This window comes from Diadema setosum, chromosome 12 (genome assembly GCF_964275005.1).
Source record: "Diadema setosum chromosome 12, eeDiaSeto1, whole genome shotgun sequence".
Taxonomy (NCBI): domain Eukaryota; kingdom Metazoa; phylum Echinodermata; class Echinoidea; order Diadematoida; family Diadematidae; genus Diadema; species Diadema setosum.
This window is the reverse complement of record NC_092696.1, coordinates 8886374-8900684: the sequence shown is the minus strand read 5'-3', so window position 1 is coordinate 8900684 and position 14311 is coordinate 8886374.

Here is a 14311-nt window from a genome sequence, read left to right as displayed (position 1 = left end):
ATTACATGTGAATATATTTTATAGCTGTGACGAAGGAAGAAGGCTGCGACGAGGGAAGAAGGCTGCTAGCGGATGTTGCAGTAGTTCACTTATTGTTTTTTATTGCTGCCAAGCTTTCGACCCTTTGACAGGTCTTGGTTAGGACTTGTTTAAGGCGTTGGGAAGTATACCTGTGTGGTTTCCGATGTCTGTGGAGTGAGTGAGAGGTTCGGAAGTTCGTATTATATATATATATATATATATATATATATATATATATATATATATATATATATATATATATATATATATATATGTGTGTGTGTGTAACACGGGTATGTTGGAGAACATACAGTTGCTCTAGTCTGAGTTCAAGTTCCCTCCTTGGTAAACTCTTTTGTTTCCTGATGAAAAGGCCACCAGGCGACCACCTTAGCACCCGGCGTTCGTTTGGTAAACAAATCCTTTTCTTACCTGGGAGCTGAATGAACATCATCTGGCGTGGGTCAGCACAAGTTCTTCACTTTGCAGAACTGTGTTGATCAAGCCAGATATGTTCTCCCCCTGCTCTCTATACAGGTAAGAATTATTCTACTTCATATACCCTCTTGCTGTCTCTGTATGTTTCACATATTGCTATGCTATTAATGATGTGTGTTTTGATTTCATAATCACAGGATTTCCAAATCATAGATATGGTTGAGAATCCGTTATATTAATTCATAACAATGAAGTTATGATTTTACTCATCAGTTAACTTTTGGTCGCTGCCCTGCAATAGTAGTTTATTCCAGTTGTTTTACAAAGAGGTATATAAATTATTCTCAGCTTTCTATACAGGCTTGATATATTCAAGGAGTTGAGGGGTGACTTGTAGTTACCTTTAATTAATTTGCATTTGGTAACTGGCTCAGGTGCAAGATACTGTGGCGGTAATAATATATTGCTAAGTTAGGCGTTAGTGGCTGTGATGACGCTGTCATAATTATTATCGACAACTTGATTTACCTATATGTCGGTGGATATTTTATGAGATATGCCCTTCGCAATATTAAATGTATATAGAGTGTTCAAATCAAAGTACATGTATGTGGGAACGTGCCCCATACTGCTGTATATAATGTATAGCTTTTCGTTTAATCCAGAAATTACGTTGCATGTGAAGGACATCATGGCTTTTCTTAGCGTTTTATACAATATCATGTTATGCAGAGGGTAGCATCTGTGTGTGTGTGTGTGTGTGTGTGTGTGTCATTGCTTGTGTGTTGTCGGTGTGTGTGTGTGGATGTGCGTGCGCGTATGTGTAATCTGTGCCCCGTGTAAGTCGCTAACATAGAAGAGGTAGTTGATTTGACGTAGAGTAGGACGGTAGTTTTCCTGCTCAGGCCCGTTTATACTGTTGAAGTAAGTTTTGTACACAAGGCAGTGGACAGGGTGTGCATTTTTATGTTATAGTACGGTAGGTGAATGGGGTCTGCGCAAGTAGACTAGGCCGGCTGACCAGGGCTTTTTAAGACCGCACTACGGCGGAGGGCCATTGTCAAGTTTCTTTACTTTTGTGGAGGCCGGAAAGATGTGCTGGTAGCTCTTTTGTTTCAAAGTCTTAATGGGGAGAGTCTATCCCCATCTCCTTTTCTCTAGGCCTGGAAGAGGCGAAAAGAGGAGCTAACTTTTTGTATAGTATATGTACAGTGCTTACGCTAGTTAAAGTTTCTTTTGTATACTTTGTTGGCTTTTTAAACGCTGGGGAGCCCAGCGTCTTCTCGCCTTAGCTTTTATATTAGTTTGTCAACTTGCAAAGTGCTTAATCCATCTCAGGGTTTTGCATCGGGGTCTTTCCCATGTAAGTTGTTGAGTGTATTCGAGAGCGTGTATGTAATGTATATATAGTGAGAGGTGAATTCAGTCAATGTGTATTGAAAGTAAGTTAAAGTTAAAGGGAAATAATAAGTGTAATAGGATATTTGGTGATAAGGTAAATTGTATATATAGTAAATAGTAGTAAGGGGTAGTCTGGAAATTATGTTGTATGTAATATGTCACCGTATGTGGAAATCGTGATTGTTGCGTTTTTGTAAATTGAAAGTATTATGTATCGTGTTGAATGTGAATAAAGACTTTGCAGAACTGTGTTGATCAAGCCAGATGACATATTGTGTTCTCCCCCTGCTCTCTATACAGGTGTCATATCTCGCAAGGTTAGGGACCTGTTCTTGCATCGTCACCCCCCCCCCCATTTTGTTGAGTGAACGCCCCCTGCATCCCCTTACCCACAAGCAGGCTACGACTATACACATAGGAGAGCAAGTGCGCTGTTAGCTGTCGCGCTTGCAACGAAACACGGGCGTTACATATATATATATATATATATATATATATATATATATATATATATATGTATATATATATATATATATATATATATATATATATATATATGTATATATATATATATATATATATATGTATATAATTTATATATATATATAATATATATATATATATATATATATATATATATATATATATATATGAAGAGTTTGATCGCAAAAACCGATAAGTCCAAATTGTCAAATGGAAATATGTGCGGTTAAAGGTCAAGAAAAATAAAGAGAATAATAAGAAAATTTTTGCTTCTTTTGACCATAACTTCAAAAATGTACCTTTATATGTAGTGACCAATATAATATTATCATTTAAAAGGTATTATTTTGTACTTTATGACAGAGACCGTACTTCAAAATTTTCAAAAATGGACTTATCGGTTTTTGCAAGCAAACTCTTCATATATGTATATGTATATATGTTTATATATATATACTCCTAGATGGGTCATTTGGAAGACATTTCCATTTGTTTTATATGCAAATTTATTATAAACATGTTCAATGGCAGTTTACGCAATGGAGACACGAAAATTGTCTCCTTAATGACCAGTTGTCTCCCTAATGAAGACACTTCCCCCCAATATGTCTCCCTAAGGTGCCAACTAGGGATATATATATATATATATATATATATTATATGGATATAAAAAAGCATATATGTGTAACATGTAATAGGTAATATCTCACCGGAAGGAACTGTTTCATGAATATGATCACTCCACACAAGAGATCCGCAAGAGCCAGGTTGAAGACGAAGACATTGTGCTGCCGCCTGGCCGGCCGGCAGGCCAGGACCGTGGCGACGATAGCTCCGTTGAGAACAAGAGCAACAGTGTCCAGGGGAACCACGAATAGGTTACTGATCACGGGCTTTGCCTCCTCGAATGCTGTGTCGTTGATATTAGTAAGCTCAACGACCGTCTCCTCCATTTTGTGCCTCTTTCGGACGAAAAACAAAAACAAAAACACTCATAGCAATATATACCACTTTGCTATGGTATATAATTTCTCGGCAATGGCTTTGGGCAACATCAAGTTCTTGGTCCCTCATACAGTTTTCACTGCGAAAGTCGCAAATTAGTGTGTTGTTCTACTGTACATTCGAGCAAAAGAAAGACGACCAGTTAGCATGGTTAGCGGATCCCGACGTGAACAACTCAAGTAGAGAACTTAGGGTGGAGAGAATGACGATGTGAAACTCATTGTCCGTATAACTTGATGCACAGTCAACAGTCAGGTGGGCATCATTTCAGAGTTTATTTTTCTCTCTTCTTTTCTGATGTGTTCACTGGGTTTTCATTATGATGAAAATGAGTACGTATTAGGCTACGTGCACCCCTGTATTCTTTAACTTATCTTTGTCTGCATGTTGTTAGGTTGTTTTTTTTTTTCTTCTTGTCAAAAGTTTTACCTCTTGAGATGAGTTTGGATTGAGACTCTCAGTCGCAGCAATTTTATGAAGTACTACCATCTGTCCTATCATTAATTTGGATAGTCTTCGTCTTGATTTGCGTCACAATAGGAACGTGTCGTTGTGCGCGTCATAGTATCCAGCAATGGCAACGAGAGAAAATTTGAAGCATTCACCACATATTAATCAATCAGTATTAAGAGCCAAGAGGGAAGAAGAACCCACTTTCTCACTGCATTTTAATTTGTATCCTGGAGTCAAGTGTCTTGAGCTATCGATCCTTGCAGATTCAAAAGCAAAATACTATTATTACAAACATGAAGTGTAAGCACACATTTTTTTATTTTTTTTTTCATAAGGACTACGGACATAAACATACACTTTTGGAGGAGCTAAGGGACACAAAATAATGATACCAAAGGGATAGGTTGGGTGTCAAAATCAGGGGTCCATTCAGGTTACGGGGGTTTAAAGCATTGTTTTATCCCCCTCCCCCACACCACCCCCTTTCAATTATCATCGTTTCTTGCCCCTCCATGAAAATGCATGTTATATTTAGATATCTTTATTTAGTCCGTGTAAGTATCTGCTCACGGCGTGTGCTACAGGGCCTTAAATTTATATCATCATGCGAAGGTGAGGTCCTTATTTATACCCTATTCTAAATATGTACAATATTCTTGTGAAAATCACCAAAATCAGTATTTCACGGGTTATATGATTTCCACATAATGATGTGTGTACCTGGAAGATATAAAACTTTCAGCCTAAACCTAAACAACTGGCTCGAATATAAGCTGAATGTCGCTGGTCTTGTCATTCGTTGGTATCAAGTGTCGTTTACCCAATACTCACGTACACACAAACACACGTTAACACGTAGTCCCTTTAATTCACTTTTATGGTTCTCGCACTGTAGAATGACTTTATGCATTTTGTCACATGTTCATAACATCCACAACGTTCCGCTTTGTTTTAAAAGCACTACAGGGTCGCTGAAGCAGAGCCCTAAAGTCTCGTGATCGCCACAAGAAAATGGCAGGATCCAAGAATACCTTCACGATAAGCGAGACTTCTGCTCCAATGTGCATCCAGTTAGGAGCCGTTGTCCTTGAGACAGATACCCCAAACATAGCACAGGGAAATGCCCAACATAGCGTCGTTGAGCCAAACATGAGTGCGAACGTGAGCAAAACTCGTTTGTTCTGCCCAGCCTTCTGCGCATCCATCATACCACTTTCAAACGATGAGAGATCACAGTAGATTAACCCGTAAGCTAATCCAGTAATGGGTATCAGTACGCATGCGTATACGAGGTTGACCACGTGAAGGGTGTTGGTATTCATGCCGTCGACGAGGAACACGGGCAGAGACAGCATCCAGCACACGATGAAAGTTGCAATGCAGCGCGGTGTGGTTACTATGTTGCGCGTCCCGAATGGATCGATTATGATCGTGATGTATCGATAGACGGCGATGAAGAAACTGCTAAAGAGGGAGCAGTTAGTCGCCATGTACCACATGTCAACGATGAAAGCATGTTGAGCCTGGGATTTGGGAGAAAATGAAAGAACCCTGAAGCTTTACCACTAGATTGTCTACTCCATGAATTACATACAGAGTACAGTGCACTCCCGTTATAACGAAGTCCTAGAGACTGGTGGTTCTTTTTCGTTTTATCGAAATTTCGTTATATCGGGAAAAAATAATAAAGATACAGTAGGCCTACACGTGATTATTTGGGGATCTGCATTTATGTTTCTTTGTAGAATTTCGCATAACCGTGTTCACGGTTGTATACTGGGAGTGCACTGTAGTTGATTTTAGAATGCAATATTATGCTTTCCTAACCCAAGTCGCTCAAACTAGGACAAGATGCACATGATAGAGAAGTGAAAAGAAAAGAAAACACAGGAGTAACACAGAGTAAAATTCTAAAAAAAAAAAACAACCAAACAAACAAACAAACAAACAAACGAAAGACTGAAAGATACTACTGCATGCAATATTCAATACCGGTGTACCGATGCAATGGCTTTCTCGTCAAGCCATGTAGGTGTCCTTTTCTTGATTAGGTCAGCTGTCCGCCTTTAGTACAAAAACAAATCCACTAACTGAAATGACTGGTAGGACTAAAGGGCCCGAATTCACGAAGGTGGTACAAATAAAACCATGGTTTAAACCATGGAGCGCCTAGTGTCGCATGGAATATATTGTTACGAAATCAGTCATTTCGTCGATAAAATGATTATTTTGTAACAAAATGACAACATTTTGTATCTAAATGGGCATTTCGTCCACGAAATTATAATTTCGTTGACGAAACGGTCATTTGTCAATGAAATGACCAATTTTGTAACGAAATATTCCTTGCGACACTTGGCGCTCCATGGTTTTTGTCCATGGTTTAAACCATGGTTTCATTTGTACCACCTTCGTGAATTCGGGCCAAGGGGTCTCGTGAATTTAATCTATTAGGAAAGTAAGTGACTATTAAAAAAAAGGGGGGGGGGGAGGCAGACAATCTTCATGGTCAACACGTGATCGACTTTCCCTCGACTGGTTGGTTCAAACATACAAACGTAGGCCTACATCTTAAAGGGGGCATTCCAAGCAGTTTTCATAATTTCACATCATGTAGTACAAAAGTCAACAGCTCCATGCATACAATGCAGATTTGTTGAATTTATTGTGAACCTTGAGAAGAGAAACAAATGCCTTGAAAAACCCTAAACAAATTACACTGAACAGTGATGATGACATACTTTCTTTTGTGGCATACTCTGTATCACTTTGTTTGCATTTAGAAAGAAAATGCAGAAATAAACCAAATCAAACCAAAATGAAAATAGCAGGCTCACATAATTATTTCAGAAAAGTAGCAGTGTAAATCCATTACAATACCGCATGCTTTAAGTTCACCTGTGTATAATCTAGGCATGCATTCTTCTTTAGTTCTTTCTCCTTGAGCCCAAACTCATACATGTACTTTCTTATGGTGAGGCTGCCATGTCATTATCCTTATTCATTACAATTTTTGTATACTTTGAAAACATTCTTATTACTCATCCCAATCATTATAAAATCTGAAACTTTGTACTCAGTATAACCAAATTAAAGGTATTCAAATGTAAAAGTCTGAAAATCACCAGTATGTCTCCTTTATTCAATTCATCTACGTGGATATATATATATATATAATATAATGTACAAGAAATGTTAATGGAAGATCGCTATTTTGTGAAAATGCATCTATTGTATAAAGTTATGCTTCATGTTCACACAATTATTTCTATTCTTTTTCTTTCATATAAATTTTCAATTTGTATGAAATATTTTCCCCTTCCTGTCGTTCGCAAAGTAAAGACTAGTAACTTACAGCTGCAAATTGTCTCAAGATTACAAGTACGGCGCAGGTGAGATCCGCCAGAGCCAGGTTACAGATGAAGATGTTGTGCTGCCGCCTGGCCGCCCGGCAGGCCAGGATTGTGATGACGATAGCCCCGTTGAGAACGAGGGCGAACAGATCGACGGGAAGCATGACGAGGCTGATGACAATGAGGTTGTTCGGACGTCCCGTAACATTGACGTCGCCTGGACCAATGTCAGGGGGTGGCTCAGCTCTCCTGGAATTCATCCCGTGTGACGTTTGTTGGCAAGTGTCTCAAATGAGAGCGAGAAGGTTGCTCTTGAACCGAAGCTCAAGGAGACTCTTCAAGCAAGGCTACTTGCTCAAAGTCCAAACTGTGTAATGTACATTGTAGTCCAATTGGCTGGAATTGATCTCTCATCTATGTCATCCTGTTCTCGAACAAGATTGCTCATTCGGTGCATCTCAACAAAAAGTTCATGTTTTCCTCATACTGGGATACGGAAATCAGAAGGTTAGCAAGACATTTTGTAAACTCCATGAGATGCTCGTTGCTACATACTTCATTCACGGGCTAATAGCTTAGCATTGTCTTCCTGTTGTTTCGTAAATGTAGGTCACGTGACAACGGCAGGAATATCTCCGTCTGTGCAGTCCTCTTTCGAATATGTGATCTGTGCTAAAGAAATCCCTTTCCTTCAGCTAAAAGCTGTTGCGGCCAAGTGCATGGTCTCAAATTCAAACTCATCTGGAGTTCGTACCTTGGGTCTATTGTCTACGATGGAGTCAGTAGGGCCGACCCCTCGTACCGCAGTTTGCGCCTTTCAGTGAGACTAAAATGGAAAGGTTCCTTCTTGTGCGATTGATGTCACATTTTATTGTTTCCTGGTAGCAACGTAGTGATGCCAAAACTCGATTTAAACTCTTAACTAAATGCCTCTTCTACTTCAATCCTCCACTTTTAGAGTCAGCTCTGTATGTATTGTAGATCATCTGCAAGTGCACAGCTACATCCTTCTTCCGATGATACAACGAAGTTTGTGCAAGACCTTTTTAAAAACACCTTTCAATTAATGAACCTCATATGATCATGAACAGGTGTTGTGCATCCACGAGCGCCCGGACACGTTCCTGTATATACTGTTCAAACATGCCTACATTACGCTAAATTTGAGAGTGCGTCATAGTGAGACTGAGGTAATCAATTATATTCAAAGCGAAAATCCACTCTTCCAAGGCTTTCTTTATATTCTTAAGGAAATGATCAGTTTTCAAAATCAGACTTGAAATAGAATGTTACGTCTACATGATTACTATGATTAAGCGATGTTGGTCAACGTCTTCATCAGACAAATTTAATGAATTAGTGATGCTCTGTAATAACCTTACCCATTAATAACCGTTATCACAAAAAGCTTTCCATAGGTTGGAGGCCTTTTTCTATGTTAATTTACATGCATCCGTGAGAAAATTTTTCATCAAACTACACAATCAAAGGTTTGCACAGTTCAAAACGATCAATGATTTTCACCCTTTTTATATAAACAAGGATATGATACTCGATTTTGGACAAAGATTGGATTAAAGATAGAATTATATATCCATGAATCGTATTTACTATAAACAAAAATGAAAGCGGGAGAGCTGTGAGTTTTTCCTGATTTCTAAGGGAGCATTTGAACTTTACATCTATTGCATCAAGACCAAAGTTTTGTACCTCTCTTTTACCTGTAACGTTTGTATTGAAGTTTTCGCTTCTTTCTTTTTTGCTTGTATATTTTTACTTTTTTTACTCTTTTCATTTCTGTGTGCTGACCATGGATTTGAGTTTCTTTGTAGCGGTACTTTTTCTGCATGCTGATGTTTCCTTACCAAAAGATATTTAGAGGGAATTGTTTTGATTTGGCTGGAAGAGAAGCACGATTAGAAATATTATTTGCATCACCCTCCCCTAAACCTCCCCTTCCTGTACACTCCTGATGGTAAACTGGGTAATGATATGGAAAACAGTAATTTCCTCCCGTGGATAATAATGTATTGGCCGAATGCTGATTTTAATCTACTTTTACGTTTGACGTTGATTAGCATCGGGCGTAATAGGACACACGTTCGAGTATCAATCATAGACGAAGAAGAGGAGGTTGTTCCACCACTCATAAGGACCGCCCATCCGTTCAGTAGTCATGGCAACGATTCGACCCTTTGCATCGAACTTGACGAGGTGAAACAGGTGTTCATGACATCCAGCAATGTCGTTAGTAGAAGCCAGACTTTGGCTACACAACTACCACATTCGATCGTATCCAATCTAGACAATTCATAGCTGTTCTCCCAACACCTACAAATACACTCACTTATAACAGTCAGACCGCAACGCTGCTGTTAATGAGCTCAAATCAAAAATTTATCGTACGCGCAGGTTTTTGCGCATGTCCTTCTCAGCACCCGAGATTTTGCGAGATAATTCAGAGACAAAGTGCATGGTCAACGAGATTCACTTATTGACGACATGAAGATCTACCATCCGTGACTAATTGACATGGTTTGTGAATATTTGAAAGAAATCACACCTCTTAATGCTTACATTATATAAAATGAGCTTATGATACCATTATTTATATCTCTGCATTATATCGATATTTTCCAAACGACTCTGAGACAAATTAGAACAAGGCTTTCTATTTATTGCCAACCCGACCCGTTCATAGGTTGAATCACCACATGAATGATAGTCAACGTTTTAGATATACTCGTTATAATAGCACAGTAAGAACTGAATTGGTCCCTCGCTTAGAAAACAATAAAAATTGAAAGTCTCGTCGAGTAAAAATCATAGTGTGGCAATTTGAGATACATGAATGATCATGCGCTCCCACAGGCGCGGTGGAGCACCTCAATTTGCATCTCATTATCGCCCCGTTCTAAGTTTTATTTGAATTTCCAACGGGCATCCACGGCTGCCCGAAACTGTGTGCATGAAAAAGTTAAATCTTTACCTTCTCCTTGTGCCGCTATGCGTGCCGCTAGTAAACTCAAACTTCCCACACTATCTAAGTTTTTAAAAACCTTCCTTTTGATGAAAAAAATTATGAAATTTGCTGCACTAGAACTTGAGATATTAAAGCGTTTTGAAAATCACCTCTCGCAAAACATGCTCTCTGTTTTTTTCCGACTGGACTATGGCCGGGCTCCAATGTGTCCAAAATTGGCAACATAAGTTTATCAGGCCTCATCCATATATGGTGAAAGTTTTCGCTTGGTTCCACCTTTACTTTTTGAGAAATCAACATGTTTCTACAGGGTTTGGAATAGAAAATTGTAGTAAGCGAAACAATTGAAAATGACGTCATTTCTTTTCCCGTAATATTGGGCATGCATGGTACGTGAGATTCAGGATTTCGTGTTGGTTTGCATGTGACGCAGTCAATTTTGCTGAGTGTCGCACGGCGGTGACTGCTGAGCTGCTGCCGCGCACGCTGCATGCAGCAAAGCGTTGTGTGTGCTGTGACATGCAACGCTACAGTCACGCGATTATTATACATGGGACCGACCTGTACGCTTTGCGTTCGTGTCATTTTTGACATCACCTTCTGTTTTTTTTCCGACACAACCATGGCCGGGAATATTACGGTATGACATTTAAAATGCAAGCAGATAAATAAATTTCGGTGTACTTTGTTCGAATGGCGCTTTGGTTCCGCAATCACACTTCGTGAATTTTAGGTTGATTTTCGAGGCATATTTTTGGTAATTTTTCTCGCCAGGTTTTCGCTAAAATTTCACATTTTATCATTGTCAAATCCTTTAATATGTTATATGTGCATATTCGGACATGTTTTTAAATTCAAACTAACTCAATTTTAATCCGAAAATAGGTTTCCTTAAATTGTTATTAGCTTGAGAAGTTGTTTACTTTTTCTCAACTACGCGAGTACATGTTGTTTATTTTATGCAAATGAGGCTCGGCTACCGATGGATTTCTGCGAGATAATTGGGGTACTCCGCCGCGCCTGCCCAGGGTATCATTAGATAAATTACTCAGCGATGTATACAGTGGATTAATAAGGAATAATTATTCTAATACCAAATAGAGAGCCCCAAAGAACTCATGTGCGCAAACTTAGTGCTAGATCTTTTATTATTGATTTGTATGCTATTTATTAATGCACGCTACTCTGTCTAGTTGTGCAAACAAAGTTCAAGCCAAAGTTGAGCTGTCGATCAGAGTGGAGTGTTGTTTTTGTTGTTTACGTGGAGATCTTAGCTGCAGTTGCCTGAACCTGAGCGCGTATACATACATTGTGTGTGCGCGCACACACACACCATAGGGTCCTACACTGTCATCTTTCTTTTTGGAGATGACAAAATTTGTGTCTGCGATGATTATATTTACTTAGGAACGACGTTCAATTATAACAATAATTTTAAGAAAGCTATAAACAAACAAGTAACCCAAGCCAAAAGAGCCTTGTATTCCATGAAAAGTAAAATTTTGCCTCTCCTTCTTCCAATCGACGTAAAACTAGAGCTATTTGAACATTTGATCATGCCTATTTTGCTTTACGGCAGTGAAATTTGGGGTTTTGAAGACCTCGCCCAAATTGAAACTTTCTTTTGTAGATATTGTAAGGAACTTCTTGGATTACATAAGCGAACTCCGAATTGTATGGTTTACGGAGAAATAGGTAAAGATAGATTACAAAAAACAGTGACCCTTCGGATGTTAATGTTTTGGTTTAAACTTGTTAACAGTAAGATGTCAAAGATAGCGCATGTTTTGTATAATTTTCAATATGTTTTATCGGCGAGGCAAGAAAATTCGATGACATGGGTAATTAGGATAAAAGAAATATTTAACAACTTAGGTCTAACTGCAATTTGGAACAGCCAAGCATCACATCTCACTTTAGCTGGCTTTAAAAGTTTAGTTAGTACCAGATTAAATGATATCTATAAACAAGAGTGGCATAGTAATGTAGACAAAAATTCTCAATGTTTAAATTATCGAATCTTTAAACAGGATCTTTATTTTGAGAAGTATTTTCGACACCTTAATGATTCACAGGCAAAAACTTTATGTAAATTCCGTTGCGCAAATCATAAACTGCCAATTGTTTCTGGAAGATACAATCAGATTCCAAGAAACGAAAGGTTTTGTACCCATTGTAATGAAGAGAAAATTGGTGATGAATTCCACTACCTTTTTCAGTGTAGACTCTTTAATGAACAACGAAAGAAATACTTAAAAAAATATTACTGGAAATACCCCAACACTATGAAGATGGATCAATTATTTAATAGTCAAAAGAAAACAGTCCTTTCCAATTTATCCAAGTTTTGTAATTATATAATGACACATGTTTAGATTATTAGTATTTTTTATCCTTTTTGCAAATACTATACATGCCTTTTTACAGGCTGTGCCTTCTTTACAATTGATATGTAACTTATTTGTCTTTCCATTCTCTCCTCCTTTTTTCTTCCCCTCTCTACTTCTTCTTCTTCTCGTTCCCGTCTCCATATTTCCTTCATTCTTGTTCACTTAGCGTATGGATTCATTTCCGTATGTCTTTGCGTTTTTCTTTTTCTGTTTCTATTTTTTCTTTTTTTTTTCCTGAACCAAAAGTCACTCGTATATCTTTTGTTAATTCACCAGTCTTGTGTCCTTCTCACTCTCCCTCTTCACCTCCATATATCCCTTCTCTCTCTCTCGTCATATTTTCCTTTCTTTGTTTTTTGTTGGGTTTTTTTTTACCATATATCGTGTATATATTGTATATTTCTGTACATTTTTTTTTCTTTTCATCAATCGCATTTCATTCTTATTTTGTTTGTTATAGTTGTTTTGTACACTTTTCAGAGTTATTTGCAATTATTATTTATTGATATTCTAATGTGCTATATGTTGTTTATTGGACTCCGATACCCAGAGTTTGGGTTGTGAGTAAATAAACTTTCAAACTTTCAAACTTTCAACTGTTACGTAGAGACACGTATACTGTCATTCCGCGAGATTCGTTCAACTCTCCACTCAGAGGGAATTAACCAATCAGTAACGCGTATTCGCGGCAAACTGAAATCTCGTCAAAAATTAACTGTACAACGCAATGATTTATTCGCCAACCTGACCCGTTCATAGGATCAGTCCACATAAAGTCATTATGCTTTCATAGAATGATATTTCGTCTTTCATTTTATACCTCTTCCATTTTGGTCCACCTTAATTTCGTTGGCCTAGTGTACCTCTTAAGAAAAATGAAAAATATGCAAATTTTGTGTTTTATAATTTCCTTGTTCAGTATATTTTATATGTCATAACCTTTAAAGTGGTCAAATTTCATGAAAGTACAACTCTTCAGCTTTTTATCGATGTATAAATCATGAAGATTGATAATGTCATTTAGATTTACAGACACTCTAAAAATGTGGTCTCCCAGCTCATTACGTACTCATGTCCGCGAGGTCCATGCATACGCGTACGATAAATGCGAAGGCTTTTCAGGACGTTGCGGTCTGACTGATAAGGTGTGTACACAACACACACACCAAAGGGTGCGTTCGAGCGCTCTCCTAAAGCGAACTGTACCGTACCGTACCCGCGCCAGAGGAGCGCTCGAATGCTCCTAAAGTGTACCGTACCGTACTGTACCGAGCCAAAAGTGGACCACTTTTTTTTTTTGAGGTGACAAGGTTCACCGTGCAACAAGTCGGGTTTCGACAAAAGACGAACTAGTATAATTAAGTAATAGTATTGATAAAAAGTATTAAAGGAGACCTCCGAATGATTTTCAGATTTTTACATTTGAACAACTATAGATTAGTTATACTGGGTACATAGTTTCAGAATTTATAGTGATTGGGATGAGGAATAAGACTGTTTTCAAAATTTAGAACAAATTGCAAAGAACAAGGATGATGACATGGCAGAGTCACCATAAGAATGCATAAGTTGGGGCTCAAAGAAGCAGAACAAAAGAAGAAGGCATCCATAGATTATACGTAGGTGAACTCGCAAGTAAGCGGTGTTGTAATGGAATTACACCGCTACAATTCTGAAATATGTGAGACTCTATGTCATCATCCTTGTTCAGTGTAATTTGTTTAAGGTTTTTCAAAGTATCGTTTCTCTGCTCAAGGACCATAATGAATTTTTAAATCTATACA